At 37.5% G+C, this 6,968-nt stretch overlaps 1 non-coding gene across 1 annotated transcript; it reads left to right on the plus strand.

The window, feature by feature from the left end:
* Nucleotides 1-3,109: 3,109 nt before the first annotated feature.
* LOC112773932 (small nucleolar RNA R71) lies at nucleotides 3,110-3,217 on the plus strand. The gene has a single exon (XR_003188452.1). It is a non-coding gene; the product is annotated as a small nucleolar RNA R71 (small nucleolar RNA).
* The last annotated feature ends 3,751 nt before the right edge of the window (nucleotides 3,218-6,968 follow it).

Here is a 6,968-nt window from a genome sequence, read left to right on the forward strand (position 1 = left end):
TCCAACCATCCTCTAGCTACAGGCTTAAGGTCCAGTCTTCTCAATTGAACCGGCTTGCCTCTTGAGTCAACTTTCCATTGAGCTCATTCTACACATATGTCCATGAGGACTTGGTCCAACCTTTGATCAAAATTGACCATTCTAGTGTAGGGGCGTGCGTTCTCTTCCATCATTGACAAGTTGAATGCCAGCCTTACATTTTCCGGACTGAAATCTAAGTATTTCTCCTGAACCATGGTAAGCCAATGCTTTGGATTTGAGTTCACACTTTGATCATGGTTCCTAGTGATCCACGCATTTGTATAGAACTCTTGAACCATTAAGATCTCGACTTGTTGAATGGGGTTAGTGAGAACTTCCCAACCTCTTCTTCGGATCTCATGTCGGATCTCTGGATACTCATTCTTTTTGAGCTTGAAAGGAACCTCAGGGATCACTTTTTTCTTGGCCACAACTTCATAGAAGTGGTCTTGATGGACCTTTGAGATGAATCTCTCCATCTCCCATGAGTCAGAGGTGGAAGCAATTGCCTTCCCTTTCCTCTTTCTTGAGGATTCTCTGGCCTTAGGTGCCATTAATGGTTATGAAAAAACAAAAAGCAATGCTTTTACCACACCAAACTTAAAATGTCGTCCCCGAGCAAAAGAAGAAAGAAAGAAGAAGAAGAAGAGAAATGGAGGAGAGGGAGAGAAATGTGGTTTCGGCCAAGGGGAAGAAGAGAGGGTTGTGTTGTGTGAAAATGAAGAAGGAATGAGGGGTTTATATAGGGGTGGGGGGAGGGTTAGGATTCGGCCATTAGGGTTGGGTTTGGGAGGGAAAATAGTTTGAATTTGAAGGTAGGTGGGGTTTATGGGGAAGAGGGGATGGATGTGAGTGGTGAAGAGATGATGGGAAAGAGTGAGTGAGGTGATTGGTGAAGGGTATTTAGGGAAGATAGTTATGAAAAAGTGTGAAGAGGAGAGAAGAAGGTAGGTGGGGATCCTGTGGGGTCCACAGATTCAGTGGGCCAAGGACTTAACATCCCTGCTCCAATTAGGCGTGTAAAATTCCCTTGCTGTGCAATTCTGGCGTTTAACGCCAGACTGCTGCTTGTTTCTAGCGTTAAACGCCCAAATGTAGCCTATTTCTGGCGTTTAACGCCAGGTAGATGCTTGTTTCTGGCGTTAAATGCCAGCTTGGTACTTGTTTCTGGCGTTAAACGCCAGACAGATGCTTATTTCTGGCGTTTAAACGCCAGAATGCTCCTCCTCCAGGGTGTGATGTTTTTAATGCTGTTTTTCATTCTATTTTTGATTTTTTAGTAGTTTTTTTTACTCCACATGATCATCAACCTAAAAGAATAAAATAAAATAATAATAGAATAAAATAGATATGATTAAATAACATTAGGTTGCCTCCCAATAAGCGCTTCTTTAATGTCAATAGCTTGACAGTGAGCTCTCATGGAGCCTCACAGATGTTCAGAGCATTGTTGGGACCTCCCAACACCAAACTTAGAGTTTGAATGTGGGGGTTCAACACCAAACTTAGAGTTTGACTGTGGGGGCTTTGGTTGACTCTGCAGTGAGAGAAGCTTTTCATGCTTCCACTCCATGGTTACAGAAGGAGATCCTTGAGTTTTAAACACAAGGTTGTCCTCATTCAGTTGAAGGACCAACTCTCCTCTGTCCACATCAATCACAGCTCTTGCTGTGGCTAGGAAGGGTCTTCCAAGGATGATAGATTCATCCTCTTCCTTCCCAGTGTCTAGGATTATGAAATCAGCAGGGATGTAAAGGCCTTCAACCTTTACTAGCACGTCCTCTACTAGTCCATAAGCCTGTTTTCTTGAGTTGTCTGCCATCTCTAATGAGATTCTGGCAGCTTGCACCTCAAAGATCCCAAGTTTCTCCATTACAGAGAGTGGCATTAAGTTTATTCCTTATCCCAGGTTACATAGAGCCTTCTCAAAGGTCATGGTGCCTATGTTACAAGGAATTAGGAATTTACCAGGATCCTGTTTCTTTTGAGGCAATTTCTGCCTATCCAATACATTTAGTTCATTGGTGAGCAAGGGAGGTTCATCTTCCCAAGTCTCATTACCAAATAATTTGGCATTCAACTTCATGATTGCACCAAGATACTTAGCAACTTGCTCTTCAGTGACGTCTTCATTCTTTTCAGAAGAAGAATACTCATCAGAGCTCATGAAGGGCAGAAGGAGGTTCAATGGAATCTCTATGGTCTCTAGATGAGCCTCAGATTCCTTTGGTTCCTCAAAGGGAGACTTCTTATTGGTCACTGAACGTCCCAGAAGGTCTTCCTCACTAGGATTCACGTCCTCTCCCTCCCTTGTAGGTTCGGCCATGATGGTTAAATCAATGGCCTTGCACTCTCTTTTTGGATTCTCTTCTGTATTGCTTGGGAGAGTACTAGGAGGGGTTTCAGTGACTCTTTTACTTAGCTGGCCCACTTGTGTCTCCAAATTTCTAATGGAGGACCTTGTTTCATTCATAAAACTCATAGTGGCCTTAGATAGATCAGAGACTATATTTGCTAAGCTAGATGGACTCTACTGAGAATTCTCTGTCTGTTGCTGAGTGGATGATGGAAAAGGCTTGCTATTGCTAAACCTATTTCTTCCACCATTGTTAAAGCCTTGTTAAGACTTTTGTTGATCCTTCCATGAGAAATTTGGATGATTTCTCCATGAGGGATTATAGGTGTTTCCATAGGGTTCACCCATGTAATTCACCTCTGCTATTGCAGGGTTCTCAGGATCATAAGCTTCTTCTACAGAAGATGCCTCTTGAGTACTGTTGGATGCAGCTTGCATTCCATTCAGACTTTGAGAAATCATATTGACTTGCTGAGTCAATATTTTGTTCTGAGCCAATATGGCATTCAGAGTATCAATTTCAAGAACTCCCTTCCTCTGAGGCGTCCCATTATTCACAGGATTCCTTTCAGAAGTGTACATGAACTGGTTATTTGTAACCATGTCAATGAGTTCCTGAGCTTCTGCAGGTGTTTTCTTTAGTTGAATGGATCCACCTGCAGAATGGTCCAATGACATCTTTGATAATTCAGATAAACCATCGTAGAATATATCCAGGATGGTCCATTCTAAAAGCATGTCAGAAGAACACTTTTTGGTCAGTTCCTTGTATCTCTCCCAAGCTTCATAGAGGGATTTACCTTCTTTCTGTTTGAAGGTTTGAACATCCACTCTAAGCTTGCTAAGTTTTTGAGGAGGAAAGAACTTGGCTAAGAAAGCTGTGACCAGCTTATTCCAAGAGTTCAGGCTATCCTTAGGTTGAGAGTCCAACCATATTCTAGCTCTATCTCTTACAGCAAATAGGAAAAGCATAAGCCTGTAGACCTCGGGATCAACCCCATTGGTCTTAACAGTATCACAGATCTGTAAGAATTCAGTTAAGAACTGAAAAGGATCTTCTGATGGAAGTCCATGAAACTTGCAGTTCTGTTGCATCAGATAAACTAATTGAGGCTTTAGCTCAAAATAGTTTGCTCCAATGGCAGGGATTGAGATGCTTCTTCCATGTAAGTTAGAATTTGGTGCAGTAAAGTCACCAAGCATCTTCCTTGCATTGTTATTATTTTCGGCCATGTCTCATTCTTTTTCGAAAATTTCTGTCAGATTTTCTCCAGAGAGTTGTGCTTTAGCTTCCCTTAGCTTCCTCTTCAGAGTCATTTCAGGTTCAGGATCAGCTTCAACAACAATGTTCTTATCCTTGTTCCTGCTCATATGAAAAAGAAGAAAACAGAAAAGAAAATATGGAATCCTCTATGTCACAGTATAGAGATTCCTTTATGTGAGTAGAAGAAGAAAAGAATAAAAGAAGAGAAATTCGAACACCAGGAGGAAGAAAGGGTTCGAATTTTTAGATGAAGAGAAGTGTTAGTAAATAAATAAAATAATTAGAAAGAGATGAGGGGGAGAAAATTTCGAAAATTAAATAAATTAAAATAAAAGTATTTTTGTTTTTAATTTGAAATTAAAGTTAAAATTCGAAAACTTAAAAAGAAAAATAAAATTAAATCAAACTAAAATTTAAAAGAAATATTTAATTGGAAAGAAATTTTGAAAAAGAGGAAGGTAATTTTCGAAAATTAGAGAGAATTAGTTAGGTAGTTTTGAAAAAGATATGATTGAAATAGTAAACTTTTAAAATCAAACAAAAAGTTAAGTAGTTAATTGAAAAAGATTTGAAAATCAATTTTTGAAAAGATAAGGAGTTAGAAAAGAAGTTAGAAAAGATTTTGAAATTGATTTTGAAAAAGATGTGATTGAAACTTATTTTGAAAAATATTTGAAAAAGAAATTTAAAAAGATTTGATTTTGAAAATTAAAGTTGATTACTTGACTAACAAGAAACTTAAAAGATAAGATTTTAAAATTTAAAGATTGAACCTTTCTTAATAGGCAAGTAACAAACTTAAAATTTTTGAATCAATCACATTAATTGTTAGTAAAGATTTTGAAATTATGAAACAAAATAAGAAAAAGATTCTTGAAAATCAATTTGAAATTTTCGAAAATTATGAAAGAAAAACAAAAAAGATTTGATTTTTGAAAAAGATAAGGTTTTTAAATTGAAAATTTGACTTGACTCATAAGAAACAACTAAATTTTAAAAAGATTTGAAAAAGTCAACTCAAATTTTCGAAATTTATGAGTGAAATAAGGGAAAGATATTTTTTTGATTTTTAAATTTTTAATGATGAAAGAGAAAAACACAAAATTGAAACAAATCATGAAAATTATGAATCAAAACACCTAATGCATGCAAGAACACTTTGAATGTCAAGATGAACACCAAGAACACTTTGAAGATCAAGATGAACATCAAGACTTATTTTTGAAAATTTTTAAGAAAAGAAAAACATGCAAGACACCAAACTTAGAAATTTTCAAACTTTAGATACTAACAAATTGAAAATGCATATGAAAAACAAGAAAAGACACAAAACAAGAAAAATTGAAGATCAAACAAGAAGACTTGTCAAGAACAACTTGAAGATCATGAAGAATGCAATGCATGAATTTTTCGAAAAATTTTAAGAAAAATTAAAAAGATGCAATTGATACCAAACTTACAAATTGACACTAGACTCAAACAAGAAACATAAATTTTTTTTGTTTTTATGATTTTATAAGAATTTTTTTTGGTTTTTTTTTTTTCGAAAATTATTTTGGGAAAACGAAAAAGAAGAAATTTTTTTGTATTATTTTCAAAAATAAGAAATAAAAAGCTTAAAAATAAAACAAAATTACCTAATCTGAGCAACAAGATGAACCGTCAGTTGTCCAAACTCGAACAATCCCCGGCAACGGCGCCAAAAACATGGTGCACGAAATTGTGATCATCAACAATGGCGCCAAAGACTTGGTGCTCTCAAACGTGAATCACACTTCTTTGTCACAACTTCGCACAATTAACCAGCAAGTGCACTGGGTCATCCAAGTAATAAACCTTACGTGAGTAAGGGTCGATCCCACGGAGATTGTCGGCTTGAAGCAAGTTATGGTCACCTTGTAAATCTCAGTCAGGCGGATTCAAATGGTTATAGAGTTATAATAATTAAAAGACAAATAAAACGTAAAATAAAGATAGAGATACTTATGTAATTCATTGGTGAGAATTTCCGATAAGCGTATAGAGATGCTTTTGTTCCTCCTGAACCTCTGCTTTCCTGCTGTCTTCATCCAATCCTTCATACTCCTTTCCATGGTAAGCTTTATGTTGGGCATCACCGTTGTCAATGGCTACATCCCGTCCTCTCTGTGAAAATGGTCCAATGCGCTGTCACTGCATGGCTAATCATCTGTCGGTTCTCGATCATACTGGAATAGGATTTACTATCCTTTTGCGTCTGTCACTACGCCCAGCACTCGCGAGTTTGAAGCTTGTCACAGCCATCCCTTCCCATATCCTACTCGGAATACCACAGACAAGGTTTAGACCTTCCAGATCTCGGGAATGGCCGTCCATGGGTTCTAACTTATACCACGAAGATTCTAATATCTTGGACTCGGTCCTCTGTATTAGATATCTAAGAGATATTCATTCTATCTCATCTTCATGTAGAACGAAAGTGGTTGTCAGGCACGCGTTCATAGGTGAGAATGGTGATGAGCGTCACATAATCATCACATTCATCATGTTCTTGGGTGCGAATGAATATCTTTGAATAGGAATAAGCTTGAATTGAATAGAAAAACAATAGTACTTTGCATTAATTCATGAGGAACAGCAGAGCTCCATACCTTAATCTATGGTGTGTAGAAACTCTACTGTTGAAAATACATAAGAACAAGGTCCAGGCATGGCCGAGAGGCCAGCCCCCTAAGCATGATCAAAGGATCAAAAGATAATCCAAAGATGAACAAAAGATGTAAATACAATAGTAAAAAGTCCTATTTATGCTAAACTAGTTACTAGGGTTACAGAGATAAGTAAATGATGCAGAAATCCACTTCTGGGGTCCACTTGGTGTGTGCTTGGGCTGAGCATTGAGCTTTACACGTGTAGAGGCTTCTTTTGGAGTTGAATGCCAGTTTGTAACCTGTTTCTGGCGTTTAACTCCACTTTGCAACCTGTTTCTGGCGTTTAACTCCAGAATGCAGCATGGAACTGGCGTTAAACGCCAGTTTGCGTTATCTAAACTCGGGAAAAGTATGGACTATTATATATTGATGGAAAGCTCTGAATGTCTACTTTCCAACGCAATTGAGAGCGCGCCATTTGGAGTTCTGTAGCTCCAGAAAATCCACTTTGAGTGCAGGGAGGTCAGAATCCAACAGCATCTGCAGTCCTTCTTCAACCTCTGAATCTGATTTTTGCTCAAGTCCCTCAATTTCAGCCAGAAATTACCTGAAATCACAAAAAAGCATACAATCTCATAGTAAAGTCCAGAAATGTGAATTTTATTTAAAAACTAATAAAAATATACTAAAAATTAGC

This window comes from Arachis hypogaea, chromosome 18 (assembly GCF_003086295.3).
Source record: "Arachis hypogaea cultivar Tifrunner chromosome 18, arahy.Tifrunner.gnm2.J5K5, whole genome shotgun sequence".
NCBI lineage: Eukaryota > Viridiplantae > Streptophyta > Magnoliopsida > Fabales > Fabaceae > Arachis > Arachis hypogaea.